At 49.2% G+C, this 18,923-nt stretch overlaps 1 protein-coding gene across 3 annotated transcripts in view; it reads right to left on the bottom strand.

The window, feature by feature from the left end:
• Positions 1 to 17,875, bottom strand: part of NTMT1 (N-terminal Xaa-Pro-Lys N-methyltransferase 1) — a 147,857-nt gene extending 129,982 nt beyond the window's left edge. The window contains exon 1 of one of the 3 annotated variants that reach the window (XM_044992430.1): positions 17,788 to 17,875. The gene's annotated coding sequence lies outside the window, so the exon portion shown is untranslated. Of the gene's footprint in view, positions 1 to 1,852; positions 2,114 to 17,787 lie in introns of those variants that run through there. The other 2 variants (XM_044992429.1, XM_044992434.1) reach the window with 2 other exon arrangements.
• Between the last annotated feature and the right edge of the window lie 1,048 nt (positions 17,876 to 18,923).

Genomic DNA, 18,923 nt, shown 5'->3' with positions numbered 1-18,923 from the left:
GAGAGGTCTGTAATAACGACTAGGGCATGCGTAACTCAAAATGCCATGAACGGACTTCAATGGAGCTATACCAGCCGAGGATCCAGTTCGGTGTCTCTGTCCCGCGCCTCTGAGTTCAACCCAGTTCAACAGCCATTCCTGAAATACCTTGGAAAGGATTCAGCCGGTATTTAAAACAAAACAACACCGTCTCTTGCCTTGCAGATCGTTGTGATGGTGTAGAGCAGAGGTGGCCAACCTGTGGCTCTGGAGCCACATGCGGCTCCTTGTATAGCTGGAGCTACGGGTGCCAACTTTCCAATGTGCCGGGGGTGCTCACTGCTCAACCCCTGGCTCCGCCACAGGCCCTGCCCCCACTCCACCCCTTCCTGCCCCCTCCTCCGAGCCTGCCGTGCCCTCGCTCCTCCCACTCAGAGCCTCCTGCATGCCACGAAACAGCTGATCGGGAGGTGGGGGGAGGGAGGGAGAGGTGCTAATCGGTGGGGCGGCCGGTGGGTGGGAGGCACTGGGAGCGGGGTGGGGGAGCTGATGGGGGGCTGCTGACATATTACTGCGGCTCTTTGGCAATGTACATTGGTAAATTCTGGCTCCTTCTCGGACTCAGGTTGGCCACCCCTGGTGTAGAGAGATAAGAGTACGTGTGTGCGGGAAGGGGTGGTGAAAGGTATAGGCAGGATGCAAAAGATGGAAAGACTAATGGAATATAAGCCCAAGCAACCTGACATGTAAATGAAGCACAGATCAGATCAGATCAGAGATATACCACATCCTAGGATAGACTGTCATCCCTTTACATTGGGTGCTTTACCCATGGGACTGCTTGAGGAGTAATGTACTACTTTACACAAATAAAGGTATCGTAATCTGACCCAACAGCAGTGTACGTGCGTTGCAAAGGAAACATTTTATGAAATGCAAGTGTAACCACTGGTCAGTGGGGTTGCATCATTTTATTTCAGGCCATTTAGCCACCTAAATAGTTCCACAGCTTGCAAAATTTTCTCCAAATAGCAGTGTGGCATTGAAGCAGGTGATATTTTGAATGTCATTGTGAAAACGGCCTTCATCTGAATAAGGTTTTTCATCTCAATATGCAACATCTGAACATTTTTGCTCAAAAATAGGAGTGTTTTGAGTGGGAAACTATCTTCCATTCAAAACCAGTCACAATTCTGACCAACACCCATGTGACAGACATGGCAATTTCCTGCAATACTCCTGAAAAAAAAACATCACTGTATTAAATGCAAAGTTTGTGTGTTACCATAAACTGGGATTGTATGTAACCTCTCTAGTGGAGAGATGTGATGCGAGGCCTGAAAGTTCAAAGGACTGTATTGAAAGTGTGCCAGACAAGATGGACTTTTGGGACAAGTCTGAAGTGGATTTTATGGGGAATACCTAGGGAGAAGTTAATGCAAATTCCCTACTTCTGGCTATTAAAAAAACAAAAAGCCTTTTGAAGCTATGCCCTGGGGAGTGGGTGATTAGGAACAGGTAATCAGCAGCCAGAGGTTGAAGATCAGAGCTCAAAAGGTCCAAGCTGTATAAAGAAACCGGTTGATCTGCCCAGTCTAGGTTCTGGTTCTGAGACTATTACGAACTTCAAGGAGTCTGGTGGCACCTTAAAGACTAACAGATTTATTTGGGCATAAGCTTTCATGGGTAAAAACCCCCACTTCAGATTTTTTACACCCATGAAAGCTTATGCCCAAATAAATCTGTTAGTCTTTAAGGTGCCACCGGACTCCTTGTTGTTTTTGTGGATACAGACTAATATGGCTACCCTGATATTATGAACTTGTAACCCCAGGGACAACACAGTTGTGGGTTTTGAAGGACTCTCACTTACCAGGGCCTGAGGTTGGAGTTGGGGTGATGTGTGGTAAGCTTCTTAGCAGGCATGTAGGTTCTTTTATTGTTTTTAATGTTTTCTCTGTGATGCTTTCACCTTAAGAACGGTGGAGGAGCCAGGAGCCTTGAGTGGGTGCCCTTGGTGGACTACGAGGGGGGAAATACAGGTGCAGTTGCCCTGAACTGTAACAGCCGCCTGCTCTCCTTTTCATAAGATTGTCCAGTGCTAACTCCCTCTGACCTCTTCTGAGATTTCAGGATCCATCACTGGAGCCTGAAGGTGGGAGACATTGGAGAGTAGCAAAGGTGAGACGCCATATGAGTGTATGGTGCGGACAAAGCCACATATCCTGACCCAAGGTGCTTTCCACCTAAGTTAGACCCATGACACAAACCAACTGAAAACAGAGCTGGAGCCGGAGGGAGATAAAACTGTTAGGAAGCCAAGGATTCTGCTTTCACAACACCTCAGTGGAGTTACTCCTAGTGTATGCTGGCCTGAGTGAGAGGAGAATCAGGCCTAGTATCTTGCCTGTCCTTTCTTTCAAGCTGCAGCTGACTCTCCATCTCACACAAGGAAGAAGGAAGTGAGGGGTGTATTTCTGTATGGCACTTGCATTGATTTCACTGGGAGTCATTCCTGGGTAAAGTGTACAAAAACAGGCTATCTTGTAGAGTGAAGTGACCCTAAACCAAAGTCCTGTTGTAGGAACAGACCCAGTTTAAAGAACAAATTCCTGCTGCACTGCAAGGAACGGATGAAAGGGCTTGTTCAACATTTTCCATGTACTAAACCCAAATGATGAGGAGTACAGAGGCAGCCAGTCAGGGTGCATATATTTACACCTTCCCACAATGCAGGAAGACCTAGGAACTCAATGAGAGTAAAAAGGCAACACATCTAATATAGATATACAGTGTGTGTGGGGGGGGGGGGTTGGGTTTTAAAAAAAACCAACAACAACAACACACAACCTATGATTGACTTGTAGAATTTGTCTGCACAGGCTAATACTGAGGCAGCTAACTTGTTAAAAGTCAAGCAATCTATTAAACACTGAGGACATTAAGAAGAGGATCTGTACACTAGCTAGAATAAAGGTAATAAGGGTCACCAACCCCATATTTCAGGCGAGAGCTGACCACCCAAAGGGAGTCAGGAAGAAGTTCCACTTCCTCATGGTACAGTATTGCACAATCAGGTCTGCTAGGGGTTTTAAGCCATTCTCTGACATCTGCCATTGGCCACTGTCAGGGCAAGATACCAGGTGAAACACAGCATTAGTCTGGTGTTTGTCCTGCATTGATTATAACCCTTGTGTGACGGCTGCCATCTGAGCTGACACAGTGTGGACTGAACTGGGGACCTCCAGAGCTAAGATGGCAGCCACCACACAAGGGTTATAAGCAAGGGATGACAACGAGGGCTCCCAAGGGGTAATTATGACCTTGCAACAACAGGGCTGTGACTGTGAAAGCAAAGGGGGAGGTGAGGTGAGGCATGCAGGGAGTCAGGCACTGCAGTCTGTGAAGTACTCCTGGCAAAGAGAGCTGAATAGCTTGGCTCACAAGCGGAAGACTGACGCTCAGTGTTTCCCTCAAGGAGGTACGAAAGGGAGCCCTCGACGGGCAGCTACGGTGGGGAGGAAGGACTTCCTGGATCTCGGCCGCTCAAGGTTGCCTCTGGGGCACTGGTTCCAGGCTGCGGCCCAAGATAGGGACACCTCCTAGGGTGGAGACGTCAGCATAAAGCACCTCAGGTTCCTGAGTCTGCAGGCAAGGAGAGGACAAGTGGAAGCCACTGGCAGACTGACTCCCAAGTCATCTATGGGTGCTATGGAAAGGGCTAATCCCACCAAGGCCAGTCTAACAAAGCCAGAGGCCGAGTCCCTGTTCACTCACCCCTGCCGTTGCCATTCCTGGGAGGGAATCTCTCTACCTTAACCCTACCCAAATGTAGACAATGTCACGGCTCTGTTAGACACCCCCCACTCAGCAGCTGCCTCTCACATGTTCAGCCAGGCAGCGCTCTCCAGGCACCTCTCGCTGTATCCGAACTCTTTCGATGCTCTCTCAGCAGAGAGACGCGATGGGCCAAAGGCGAGGGGGCTACGTCACGGAGGAATCTGGTCCTCTCCCCATTACGGGGGGCTGAGCTGATTTCCCTCCATTCTCCCCCTCAGCTCTCTGGGCGTTTGTGTGTGTTACTTCAGCGAGCCAGGGGGGCTTGGGGAGCTGGCTCCTCTGTGAGGGAAGTATAAAAATGGAGTGTGTGTCTTTCCATTGCCAGGGAGGAGGCCCTGTCACAGACGAGGGCAGCTGGATGCCTGACTGGCAGCGAGGGGCACTGACGAGTCAGGGAGCACTAACGGACCCACCCCGGAAACAATGCTGCCCACCAGGCATCCCCCCACCGCTAACTCGCACCACTCAGGCCTGATCCCATCCCCAAACCCTGCTCCCCTTTCAGGAGCTTATTCCCCCCCCCCCCCATAAGCCTCTTGGTAAAGCTCACCACAGGGGGTACAGCACACAGAGCAAATCTCCTGGGGGGGGTACTTCTATGCAAATCACTCCCCCCAAATAGCACCCCCCTCACCACCACCCCTCAGGCAGAGGGAAATGTTCAGGGGAGAAGGGTTAGGAAATTCTCTTCCTTTCTTTCTAAGGCTGAAACCAGCCCTGCGAGCCTGTGGAAATGAATGGTGCAGGCTAGCTGGGATTTCAAATTCCGTGATTAAGGGCTGAGGCGATTCCCCACCCCCCCCCCAGCTCCTTGGGCTGATAGAGCATGCTGGGGATGAGGGCAGCTTTTTGCGTGGCTGCCAGCAGCTCTGATATGCGCCTCTGCCGTCACCAAGCCGAGAGATTATTCTCTGGATCTCCCAGCCTGTTTATCAGGAACGCTCACTGCTGCTGCCGCTAAACCAGTTTAAATACCAAAATTAAAAAAAAAAAATCACTTCCCTAACCTCAGAAGCAGAGAGAGTCAGTCAAAGTCAGCCAGAAGAGGAGGTAAAGAATGCCTGGGAGCCAAGCAGGATTCATAAGAAAACAGCAGAGACCTCACCAGACCCAGGTACGCCACAGCAAAACCAACCTCCACCTCGCTCCAGAACCAGTCTCCATCTAGAGCTGCCCCCATGGGATTGGTACCCTTGTCATATAAGGAGAGGGGCAGATGTACTCTAAAAGCTCCTTCCAAAGAGGACAGCGGCACAGGGCTGTTAACTGGGGAACCTGGCAGCCTCCAAGCACTGGAGAGAGGTGTATCATTACAAAGCCTGCAGAGGAAATGAACAGGTGAAATTCAGCCCCTGTCTAAGTGGACACGATTCCCATGGACTTTGCCTTGGTTCAGTGTGACAGTGAGTAGTGTGAGGCAGGTGTGGTATTACCACACCACCGGCAAGCTGACCAGCTAGAGCTAGGTTCATATTGCTGAGAGCCTCCGAGCCTCTTACCTGAGCCTTTGCTTGCTCTACATGCCATGCACAAGAGGGAAGGATAGCAACAGGCCACAGAGTAGGTGTCAGCAGCAGGGTCGGGGGATGCCAGCAATGTAACAGCATCACCCACCCACCTGCTAGTTCGGAAAAGCCACCTGTGACCATGCAGGCCTGCTCTGTCAGCCTTGCACTCTGTGTTGTGAAAAGGCACTGTGGAGGTATCGCACAAACCCTGCCGCAGTTGGAAGAGACCTGTGAAAGCCCTGTGGGCAGCGTGTGCTCGGAGACACAGCGTGTGCTCAGGGGTAATGAAACACACGAGAGGCCATAGTCGGTGGCATGGCCGTAGAGGGAGAAAGCCACTGGGGCCAGATTCCAGAAGGCTGTGGAACTGCTGGTGCTGAATGACTCTGAGAAACCAGGCCCTTCGTTTTCAACAGAAAGGGATTAATTGCAAGGATGGCTATCAAGCAGGCAGTGCTGCCTAGTAATGGGAGCGGGATTCGGGGGTCCTCAACTCTATTCCTGATCCTGCCACTAATTGGCCGAAGGGCCACAAAGAGAGTCAAACCTTCTGAGTCAAAGTGAAAACATTCCCTCTGACCCAGCTGCCCATCGCCTAGTCCCACCAGGTCTCTGGCTATTGGGGTAGCGCCGGGTCCCAGTTATACCAGTGGAAATGTGGAGTAACTCCATGGACATCGTGGTCATGGAAAGCAGAACACGACCCTTGCCTTAAAAAAGTATTGCCCACCAGTCTGCTCCCCCAGAGCGATGCTTAGCATGAGCTGGGTCACAACCCCCCACTCTCACCCGTCATGCCAGCAAACAGGCCAACTCCTGCTCCCTTTGAAGTCAACGGTTTATGTGTCCATTACAAAATGCACCCGAGAGGGATAATGGGGTGGAATTAGCCATATAGACCACACGGCTGTGCTGAGATATAGCTCCAGCCTACTCATCCGAATCTGAGTCCTGGGGCTGCTCCCGTAGCCCTTCCTTCCGTGAACGGTAGCATGGCCCTAGCGGAGCTCACACTGAAAGGGAACCATAAAAGGCTGGGAAGGGAGGAGTTCCTTCTGCTGCACATCACAGCCCAGCAGCGTTTGCTAAGTCATTGTCCCTAAGCACCAGCAGTACATCCTCGTGTCCTGCACCAGCACCTGGGCACCAGTGCGTTCAACAAAACCCTCCCTCCGCTGGAAAGGAGCAGAAACAACTGGGATCTTCCTGGAGCCTTGCACCATGACTGAAGTTATGGGCTTCTGAAGACCACAGGGCTGGGATTCTCAAAGGAACCTAATTCCCTTGGTCTCCTTGGAAAATTCCAGCCTTAGGGTACATCTGCACTGGAGCTGGAAGATGTAATTCTCTGAACGAGCTAGTGCCGTAAAAATAGCAGCTTAGCTGCGTGGTCAGTGGAATGGACTAGCTGCTCCAAATACATATCTAGAGTTTTTCCGATGGGATTGTGTCAGGGCAGCTAGTCCCTCCGACCACTCGCGAGTCCGACGCTGCAGCTACGCTGCTTTCTTAGCGCACTAGCGAGATCAGAGCTAGCGCAGGTATGTCTGCCTGAGCTGGAAATTACACCTCCAGCTTCAGTGTAGACATATCCTACCCGCACATTGAACCACTGAAATCTCCTGCAAAGCAGAACATTCTTCTCCCCTACCACTGTGCCTGGTATGTAGTCATTAAGTTAGAGCCCTTCTTGGACAGGTAATGAGCTCCACTATCCGGATGCTTTCCCATTCCAGGGCTTATTTGGGATGCGGCTTCTGGGCCCAGTATCAGCACTGCCACCATCAAAAGCCATCACCACTCCGAAAAGGTGGGTACCAGCAGCAGCCAGCTCATCACCCTTAGGTGGGAGCAGAGACGCCTGCATCCCCCAGGAGCATGAATGCACAAAGCACTGTGCAAAGACAAGATTCTGGGTTCATACAGCTGGCAGGCTGGCTCTGACAAGTAGCACACATAACCGTTCAGGTGCAGAGGAGTGCTCAGGGCAAGAGAAATCTACACAAGAAGTGGGCCCTATAGAAGGATTTGAAGAAAAAAAGAAATGCCGGAGAGTGAGATCCTACTGTGAGTGTCATAGGTGACCTGAAGGAAAGTGAGAAGTTAGAGAGCAGTTAGGGAAGAGGAGAGGCAAGGGAAGAAAGGGCAGCAGAGGGAAACATGCAGACTATGGCAGAGCAGGGCGCAGACTTAAGGCAAAGAAATGCATTTGAACCTGATGCAGAAAGAGCAAGGGAAGGGATCCCAAACGGGAGTGATGTGTTGAGAGACTTCAGGAGGTCACAAAGGAGGAGCTGCAGTAGTCAAAGTCTCAGAAATGTCTGTTTTCCATGCAGAATGTTCCCTGCAAACCCACGCACCTGGGCACATGTAGCCAGAGATAGAAAAAATCTTACTAGTGTTAATCAGAAAGTTGCAGGCATTGGATTACTCATGCTCAGTAATGCTGCAGAGGGTGGGCACTAGGTCTCATCCTGTACAAAGGACCATGTGGGGACACCTGTTTCAGATCCTGAAACTCTTGACCATTTCCACTGAAGTTTCCCCCATGGAGCCCATAGATGTGGTAGATCTTGACTTCAGCAAGGCTTTTGATGCTGTCTTGCATGACCTTCTCATAAACAAACTAGGGAAATACATACGGTGGCCAGGTGCCCGGTTTTCAACCGGAAAGTTCAGTCGAAAGGGAGACCTGACAGTGATTGGTCAGATCTACTGACTAGAAGACACCCAAAGTCTGGTTACTGCGGGTGGGGAGGTTCAGGGTCATCTGCATCAGCCCCTTCTCAACCAGGCCGCCTATCTGTGTCGGGCGCTGCAGCTCCCAGCTATGGCTCTGCAGGCGAGTCCCTCCTGACCCAGGCGGGGGCAGAAAAGCAGCTCCGGCATTCCAGCTGTAGTGTCCGTTTTTTAAATATTACGGAGTTGGCAACCCTAGAAATACAGCCTAGATGGAGCTACTTTAAGGCGGGTGCACAACTGGTTGGAAAACTGTTCACAGTGGTTCACAGGCAAGCTGGAAGGGCATAATGAGTGGGGTCCCACAGGGATCCGTTCTGGGTCCGGTTCTGTTCAATATCTTCATCAATGACTTAGATAATGGCAGAGAGTACACCTGTAAAGTTTGTAAACGATACCAGGTTGGGAGGTGTTGCATATGCTTTGGAGGATAGGATTAAAATTCAAAATGAGCTGGACAAACTGGAGAAGTGATCGGAAGTAAATAGGATGAACTTCAATAAAGACAAATGCAAAGTACTCCACTTAGGAAGGAACAATCAATTGTATACATACAAAATGGGAAATAACTGCCTAGAAAGGAGCACTGCAGAAAGAGATCTGGGGATTATAGTGGATCACAAGCTAAATATGAGTCAACGGTGTGAAACTGTTGCAAAAAAAAGCAAACATCATTCTAGGATGTATTAGCAGGAGTGTTGTAAGCAAGACACAAGAAGTAATTCTTCCGCTCTACTCTGTGCTAATTAGGCCTCAATTGGAGTATTGTGTCCAGTTCTGGGCACCACATTCCAGGACAGATGTGGACAGATTGGAGAAAATCCAGAGAAGAGCAACAAAAATGATTAAAGGTCTAGAAAACGTGACCTATGATGGAAGATTGAAGAGAATTGGGTTTGTTTAGTCTGGAGAACAGAAGACCTAGGAGGGCATGATAACAGTTTTCAAGTACATAAAATGTTATTAGGAGGAGGGAGAAAAATTGTTCTCCTTAACCTTGGAAGATAGGACAAGAAGCAATGGGTTTAAATTGCAGCAAGGGCTGTTTAGTCACTAGGAAAAACTTCCTGTCAGGGTGCTTAAGCTCTGGAATAAATTGCCCATGGAGGTTGTGGAATCTCCATCATTGGAGATGTAACAGCAGGTTAGACAAACTCCTGTCAGGGATGGTCTAGATCAGTGGTTCTCAACCAGGGATACAGGTACCCCTGAGGGTACTCATAGGTCACCAGGGGGCACATCAGCTCATCTAGATATTTGCCTAGTTTTACGACAGGCTACATAAAAAGCATTAGCGAAGTCAGTACAAACTAAAATTTCATAGACAATGATTTGTTTATACTGATCTGTATACTATACACTGAAATGCAAGTACAATATTTATATTCCAATTGATTAATTTTATAATTATATGGTACAAATGAGAAAGCAAGCAATTGTTCAGTAAGTGTGCTACGACACGTTTGTATTTTTATGTCTGAATGTTTAAGTTTTTAATTGAGGTGAAACTTGGGGGTACACAAGACAAATCAGACTCTTGAAAGGGGTACAGTAGTCTGGAAAGGTTGAGGGCCACTAGTCTAGATAATACTTAGTCCTGCCATGATTGCAGGGGACTGGACTAGATGACCTCTCACGGTCCCTTCCAGTCCTACGATTCTATGATTCTAACCTCAGTAATGGAGCATGGCTACTGGAGCAGGTTGGTGTGCAACCTTAGCCTCATGAAGGTTGAGAGGAAAGATGCTCAGCAGGAGGGAGGATAGTTACACATTTAAGGCACTAGGCGAGGACTCGAGAGACCTGGGTTCAAATCCCAACTGTGTCACAGGCTACCTACCTGACCCTGGTAGTCAATCTCTCTGTGACCCTCGATTTCTGATCTGTCCTTTTTCCAGTCTGTCCAGAAGGAAATACGATTTCAGAAGGGGACGTGATTGGTGACAAAGGAAGTATTTGGGACCTGAGAACATGGAACACCACTAACTTTCCTTAAGTCATTCTGCCCATTCTGGACTGCAAATGTGAGGTGCGTCTTTCAGGACTGGGATGGAAATAGGCCCTTTTTGACAGGGTAGGCTTGAGTTAGCTAAGCAGATCCCCTTCTGCTGTGTTTGGTATCCTTTCTTGACTTCAGTCAAGACCACATCCTCTGATGGAGATGACCACATCTCTTCTAGACATCAGCTGTGCCACAGTAACTAGTAAGTACCTATGTAGACCAGATGGATAGGTGCATGGATTTGCAGGACGGGAGCTGAATCTCCTAACCCGTTCTGAGAATCCCCCACACTAGCACAGTGTTGGCTATTGATGACCTTCCTGGGGTTTTCCAGCAGGCAGGAAATGTATCATCCACTTGCAAGAAAGGTTAAGACCACTTTCCAATTAGAGAGGTAGGAGCCTCTGAAGGGATATTAATCAGGACATCTTCCTCTCATGGAAATGCAAATCAGCAGAAAGGAAACTCAAGTGATTAGAACATCAGCAGACGGAGCTGAGACTTCAATCTCAGCTCTCTGCAGGGCGGGCGGGTGGGATGGAACAGGGCTAAACCCAGCAGTGACCTGGCAACGTGTAGCGGCGGAGGATAGTTGATCTTGACCTTCTGACCACAAGCAGAGCAGGGGGCATGTATCTGATGGCAGAATGATAGGACTGGGCTTCTAACAGAGGGTGGTATTCCCTGCTGGGAATGCCAGAAATTTAACGACAAAAGCTCACTCAGGGAACCTTTAGCACCAACATTTTTGGGCCAGCTGTAGTGGGAACTCTGGAAGATCCAGCCCTTAATGCGTGTTGCTCTCCTCCCAGTGGCACTCCCCTCAGAGACATAGTCAGGCCGACGTGATTCCTAGCACCCTGGACCTCTGGATTCCCACCCACCCATTCTCTCCTCTTAAGCCAGCCTCTGCAGTGTTGGGAGTGCAGTGATTAGCCCTCTGGGGATTAGACCCCACCTGCCTTGGGGCATCAGGAGCAGGTCACCGAAGGGGGAGGCAGTGGGGGAGGGGTTTGGTGGAGAGAGGCAGTAGGGGAAGGGTTGGAGGGGGAAGGTACAGGGGAGAGTAAGGGAGGAAAATGAGAGTAAAGGGATAGAGGGAAGGGGAAGGCAGATGGCATGAGGGAAAGGAGGAAGAGGAGAGTTGAGGCAGAGGCTGAAGGAGGAAAGCAAGGGAGGCAGGCACAGCAGGTGGGATAGCAAAGGAAGAAGTGGGCATAGAGAAGGGAAGGGAGGGGAAAGGGAAGGAGAGGCAGGATCAAAGAGCAAGGGGCTGTCAGGAGCCAGGATTTCCTCCTGTGGTGTCTGCTCTGAAATCCTCTTGGGGCCCCCGACTCCCTTGTGCAGAGAGACCCTCCCCAGCAGGGCTGGACATCAGCATAGAGCAGAGCTCCGGATAGCAGCTGGCACAGAGCTCCGAGCCACCGCAGCAATCCCCCTGCTGCGGACAGGTGGGGCGGGCAGCCGGCCCAGCCTAGCTCCCCAGCCTCCTTCGCTGGCTCGTAGCCCCGAGCTCCCCCAAACGCAGCACTCGGCAGCGTGGGAGCAGTGGCAGCGCAGCAAGAGGAGACGGCTAGGCCTGGTGACACCCTCAGCGCGCGTCCCTCTTCCTCACCCCAGTGTCTGTGGGCGAGGTGGGTCGCGAAAGCTGGAGAGGATGAGCAGTGGGTACATCCGTGCCCCGCGAGTCACTAACAGGGAGGCGAAGGTCCAAGCTGAGTCCAGCTCGGGCTCTTCCCCTCACTACAGGAGGCATTAGATCCAGCTGAGCCACTTCAACGCAGCATGCATGCAAATCAGCTGGACAGACAGAGGAGAAAAACAAGGGGGCTGAGATAAGAGGATAGAGAGCGAGGCAAAGGGAGGAGGAGAAGGAAAGAGACAAGGGGAGGGAAGGAGAGGAACAGGAGTAGGCAAAAGGGAGGGTGAGGGGGAAAGGAAAACAAACAGAAGGGGGAAACAGAGGAGGAGAGATGGATAACCAGGAGAGAGAGAACAGTGAGGCTACAGACAAGATGGGGTGGGTTTATCCTGCCTGAAACAGCCCCCTGTGCTCAGGCACGGGGCAACCGCATCCGACAAGAGAAAGGGGAAGGAGAGAGCAGATGGGGGTGGGGGAGAACTCGCTTTAGGCAGCCAAATGTTCTCGGGATGGAAATCTCTAACACCTCGGGGGTGGGGGGATTGGCCCTCTCTCTCTCTCTCAGCCCCCATTCTGCGATCCCAAACCTCCAGCCACCTGCCCTCCTCCTCCAGTTTCAGTTCTGAGCTAGTTGCGACGCCAGCCCCTGCCCTGTTATAGCACCTGGCTTTGAAACCACTGCTGCCTAACAACCATCCAATGCCTTCTCCCACAAAAAATAAATAAATCTTTCAGCCAGTGCGTCTCATGCCCCTGCAGTCCCCAATTCCTCTGACACCACCTCCTGCCCCGGCATTAATTCAGGTACCCATGTGCTTTAACAAGGGAGTAGTGCTCCCTGGACATGCTCTCCCCTAAGCCCCATTCTATCAGCATTAGTGGGAGTTATGGTCCATGGACATCAATCCCCTCCCAGCTCATTGAGAGGAGAATAGAGGTTTCCATCTTACAGGGTGTTGCAAGTAATTACAGCCTTTCTATTAATGCCAACAGCCTGTCTTTCTCCTGAGAGTTCTGCCTGTTGCCCATTGACCCAAATCTGCTGCCTTAGATTGGACACCTTTGGGATTTTTTCTCCTTTGGGTTCTCTCCCCTACCTCTTGTCAAGCAGCTGGGCCAACTTGAGAAGAGATGCACTCAGCTTTCACAAGCACAGGAGGGTCTGGGTTTGTATTTGGAAGGAGATTCAGGTGCTACATCTCAAATCAGCCCTGAACCAAGGCCCAGCACGGTGCTAGTGGGCACAATGCCACTGGAAGACCCATCTTTCAGACGGAACTGAAAACCCAGAGGCTGAACACTTACATTCTGAATAATTTCCATACAAGTTGGGGAGTTTTAGCAGACCTAGCCAAACTCCCACAGAGGTAACCACTTTTTTCCTCCTGAGAATCTCATAGCAGTTCCAGCCAGAGATGAGATTCTTATGAACTTCCTGTCCTAAAATGTTAGCTATAGTTATTAAATATCTACTGTGTACCACTCCAGAGATGACTGCATTTCAGTGATGGATATATATCCCTCACCTGCCTCACATAGACCTTTTGAAGCTTAGTCAACAATTGCTTATAAAGCCCTTTGAGATCCCTGAATGAAAAGGATAAAAACATAGGCAAAGTGTTATTTCTACTCGGATCCCTCTATTTGGGGACTTCCAACTTCTTGAAAACTCTGCCATTTACCCCGAACTTGATGTGATCAGACGTGACGCCCAGCATCACCATGCACTCAGCAATCATTGATGATGCCATCACGCAGCGCCCCGTGCAACCACCATACACTGTCATCTGGACATCCCCATTGGCCACTCAACTAACGGAGAGGTCACCCCAAACCTAGCACGTGTGCAGTTGGGGTCCCATCCAAAGCCCACTGAAGATCGATGCTGTCACCGGGCAGCACACATCATCATCTGATGTCACCACATGCTGCACAAATAGTGAGGTTATTATAGGGTCCCCCACAAGGCAACGCTCACATCCAAAAGCACAGCGTATTTACGGCCGGATTTCCTGAGATACTAAGTCCCCACAAATCTCACTGAAGCCAACAGGAGCTGCGGCTGCCCAGAACCTTAGAAAAATCCATCCATCAACGCCAATGTCATGACACCATCCGCAGCGCAAACCCGACATCAGCACCCGGCACAGCCCTGTGTTACCCTGATGCCATTGCACTCTTGGATTCAGAAAAGCTACGGGAGCTAGGATTGCCACCCTCGGACCTTCTTGGGGGGAGGGAGAATTGCTTGTGCACTTCCCGGAGGGTGGTGCCCTGACACATGCAAAGGCGGACGTGCAGAGTCCGTGCACGTAGCAATAGCAATTAAACCAAACTCCATTGCAAAGAGGCCTGGCAGAGCTGCATTTATCAGCCTGCCTGGAAGGGGCTCGTGCAAGCTGTCCCCCTGGCTGACGGATTAGACAGCAGACAATTAGGTTTCAGACACACACACACACACACACACACACAAATCCTTTTCTCCATCCATCTGCAAGGCCAAGCCGGCTGAGCACAGCTGTGCTGCTGTCCGGTGCTTCTGAAGCTGCGTGCAGCTGAATAAGAAAGAGCCCCCGTGCCTCGTCTTTCAGCGGTTGCTCACAAAATGAGCGAGAGGTCCCCAAAGAGATGACACAATTGCAATGGAACCGATTAACCCCTCGCCAGCTGGTTTCTCTTGCATCTCTCACTTCTCTCTTCCCCATACCACATAGCCACCAGCAGCCAGGTCAGAGAAGAACTCCCATTTCCTTGGCTAAAACAAAACAAGACCAAGGGCTGAGCTAAGTAAACCAGGAGAGAGAGAGAGAGAACAAAGCCACGCATTTCTGTTCCAAACCAACATGGCTTTTTTGGTGCACAGACTATTTCAGACACAGCTTTATTCTGCAATTTGCATTCCCAACTCTTCTGAGCAGGGAACGTGTCTCAATCTACAGGCCGCTTCCTGAGATCCTAGCTCAATTTTTACTCAAGCAAAACTCCCACAGAAGTCATCCCCACCTGTGATTTGGGTCAATAATGCCTCTTAATAGAAGATGGTCCCTGAGACCAGAAATACGTAACTAGTCATTACAACCAGTTACTATACCCAAGAAAACCAATGTTGTAAACGTCGCAAGGGGTGATCTTGGCAATTACAGAGCAGTGGTTGAGTACAGGAAAATTATTTAAACAATAAACACAATGTGATTGGGACAAGCCAGCCTGGCTTCTGTAAAGGCAAAACATGCCTGTCCAGTCTGTTAGAAGGTCTTTGAGGCAATCAACAGAATAATGGACCAAGCAGAATCAGTAGGTATAATTTATTTGGATTTTCCTAAAGCCTTTGATAAAGTCCCTCAACAGAGGCTATTAAGGAAACCAAAGGTTTGGGTGAGAAGTAAAGTACTGTCATGCATCAGAAACCAGTTAAAAGATAGAAAACAAACGAGTAGGAATTCTCAGCACTGGAAGAAGGGTATCAGCAGGGTGCATCAAGGATCAGCACTGGAACTGGTGCTATTTAATTTATTTATTAAGGATCTGGAAAAGGGAGTGAGTAATAAGGTGGCACAACAAAGTGACGCATGGCAGCCAAGGCTAGAGAAGACCATGAGGAACTCTAGAGGGACCTAATGAAACTAGGTGACCAGGCAACATGATGGCAGATGACAGACAGTGTAGACAAGGGCAGGCTCATGCACATTGCAAGAAGTAACATGAACCACTCGGACACATCAATGGGATTCTGATTGACCGTCATGACTCAGGAGTGCAGGAGACAGGAGTCTTGGCACCAAAGGGAAACGCTAGACTCTGAGAGAGACAAACATCCAAATGCCCTGGGACAGGGTAGGAGATGCTAGGAGATTCTGAGAACGCAAAGAGTTTCTGGAGGTGCTTGGTCATTCTATGGACTTTCTATGATACTAAAGCCTTTACAGCACAAACACTGTAAAACAATCTCCAAGGCCACTCATTCCTGCTTTTCTCACTCCCCACAGTCACTGTAGCAGGTAGCCTAGCATGGGACAGCCCCCAGCCAGCTCCTTTCCAACAGGCGGTGGCACAAGGGGAACCACGTTCTGCTCTTCTAATCACCCACAAGCACTTGAGGGAAAATAAGCTGAACACCAAAAAGGACCATGTGTCAACCCATGGCCTTGCTCCCTATGCTCACAACCCTTGATCTCCCAGTGTCCTTTCAACACATCTTTCAACCAGCCCTCGGAAGGAGAGAAAGCCCAGACAGAAACTTTACATGTCTCATCGGTCATACGCTGCCTTTGGTGTATCATATGTGGATTTTACATAAACTACCATTTCTGATCTAGCATCTTAGCATCACAAACTCCTTTATTTATAAGTGGGCCTATTTTTATTTATGTATTTATTTAAAGACACAGAGGGCAGAATCTCTCAAATCCAATGTGTCATGGTGTGAAGTACAGGCATGAAATTTAGCCAGTTTTTAAATACAGACTCCTAAATGGAAAAGGAGGTCATCCAGCCCCCTCCCCCAGGTCAGCTCGAGACGTTCCCTGTAGTCCATTTTCCATAAATCCTACATGGTAGATATGAACCCTCACGCTTCAGAATAGACATCAACCACTGACTTAGGAAGACACACTCCCGGTGTTATTGTATAATTGTCTATTTGGAACATTTACCCCTTCTCTGAAGCATCTAGTGCTGACCTCTGCTAACGGTAGGATGCTGGACCAGACAGACGGCTCAGGTCGCAGGTGAGGGGGCTTCCACCACTTCTCCTAGGAGACCTTTCCATAATTTAATATATTATTTTATCCATCCATTCATCCACCCACCTGCCCATCAGTATTTATAAAGTTCCTACGGTAGCATTAAGCATGGTATCAGGAAGATTTTTCATACTGCATCTTCCTTTTCTTGTTTCATCACCCATCGTTTTGAACGTATTGAACCACGTTAAATAATTATTTTCCTTACATGGTGTTTGTGTCCTCCAGATATTTTTCTGTCCTGTTATTGGGCATTTTTACTATTTAGCCCTTAGATAGCATTTTGCCATCGCAAAGGTGCTTTCCAGCAGTCAATGGGTAGGTACAATACCGTGGGAGGAAGTAAATGTTATCTACGATCCCCACTTACAGATGGGGAACTGAGGCACCTAATTAAGTGACTTGCCCAAAGGCTGGAACACCGGAGCTCTTGATTCCCAGGACTGTGTTCTTTGAAAACTGGAAGCCCCACCTCTGCATTAGTGGAGGCACATTTCTGTAGGGAGATAGGAAGGTAACCAGGGGTAGGTTCTGCCTAGGCGCACAGTGCCAGGAGTATACAGTGCAGTGAAAGGAACAAAGCCAAACTCGGAGCACTGAGATCACCAAGAAGGCAATATGCCCAGTCCATGGAAGAAGAGACTGTGCTAATTTCAACACTGACAATTCCCAAGGAGAGGGCTCAGAGCTGATGAAGATGGTGCATGTCAGACAAAGAGCAAATCAGGGAAACAGAAATCTCATAAAATAGGGCACCATAAAATGCCAATAAAGAATAACATCTGTCCTTTACAGAGCACTTTTCATCCCAACTAAACAAACAGACATACAAACTACCCACCCACCACTGAAATGCAACCACCACTTGGGTGAAACATGGCAGCTGTTTAACGGTGCACAGGAAAACTATGAAAAAAATATGAAAGGAGAATCCTGCATCCGCTTGAAACCATATGTAACTCTTTTCCTCCAAAAAGACAAACACTCCCCTTGCAGACAGCTTTCGGGTAACAATTTCCCACCTAGTTACAATGAAAGCAGCACAGACACTAGGGGGATGTGTTTAATTCCCCACGCACTTTACCCCTTTCCCCACCATGAGAGCCCAGTTACCTTCTGGAGGCTGGGAGAAAAGACCATAAGAGGAGGTGCATTAATAGAATTGGCTAATTCTAATCTGTTTTTCCACAGCTCCAAGGCTGCTTTTAATCTTACACAACCTCGTTCTTCCCCTCATTGATGTACAGCTATAGAACAGAACTGCTCCTGCCCAGTCTCTGTGATAACATAGCCCCTATAATGATGCCCATCTCCTTTGGGAAGGGGGTGCTTTACCTTTTTAAAGAGATATCCCTGGAATTTGGGACTCTTGACCTGTGGACAATCCTGAGATTACGAACCAGGGAAAGAAGCACTGGTTGGTTTTCACAGGGCAATTCACAAGGAGCGGGTAGATCACACAGCGATGGCTCCACCTCTTTGCTTACAGCTCTGTCAAAAGATATCCAGGCTGTCCTTTGTAAGGAAGAGCCTGGTTATCTGAAAAGCCTGCTGGAGATAAGGGGGAGCCGCCTTCCAACCTGCTTGTGCTAGGAGATACCACTATGTAACAGGAGCCACCTTCAAAGGCCAGCCCAGAACTATTAGAATGGCCCAAATGCCCATCTTGTGTTAACCATAGCGATTGCTCACGTGGAATGGTAACACATGGATGGTTACGCAATGGTGAACAGGAGCGGGAAGATGGCACATGCCAGCATGTGCAGAAGGAGGTAGTGCCCAGGAGGCAGCAGCCTCTCTGTGAAGATGTGGTTCCCACAATGAAACTTTGAGAGCTGCTGCTCTGGAGAATAAGTCAGAAGACCCTCGACTCCCCAAGAGACCGCCCCACTAACTGGAATCAGGAGCCTTCTCTATCTGATAGGGCAGGGGTGTCTGCCCAGAGGCCTCCTTTCTGAGCAACTCTTATCAAACTACAAGCCACACCTGGCACTCTCAACGCTGTCCTCAATGGCATCAAGGACAATGCCAACTTCTCGGGTGCTTTATTAAGGACCCTTTGATGCAATGCTGCTCTGATGCTGGGCTACGGTAAATGCTGTTGCTAAAGTCTAATTGCGTTGTCACCGCAAAGGGAGCCAAGCCGCAGGAGAGTTCTGTGGGGAAAGAACAGAAGTGAATTGAGTATAGAGTTTAGTGTGTGTCTGTCAGTGTAAATGCGCACACACATACAGATACACAATCCCATGAACGCACCCACCCATCCAGAGGCAAGGATTGTACACAGATATCCAAAGGCATACATTTACCCACACAAACCCACATACAGATGCACATTAACATGCATCTAGCTTACCCACTCGTAGACATGGATCTCACACAAACATGAAAAGGTATGCACATTCACACTCAAACATGCACAGACTCTTTCACCAATATACACGCACATTCATCTCATTCTGCACAGGAAA

This window comes from Mauremys mutica, chromosome 18, assembly GCF_020497125.1.
Source record: "Mauremys mutica isolate MM-2020 ecotype Southern chromosome 18, ASM2049712v1, whole genome shotgun sequence".
NCBI classification, from domain to species: domain Eukaryota; kingdom Metazoa; phylum Chordata; order Testudines; family Geoemydidae; genus Mauremys; species Mauremys mutica.
The sequence above is the reverse complement of the archived record's forward strand: the minus strand, read 5'-3'. Positions and strand labels throughout refer to the sequence as shown.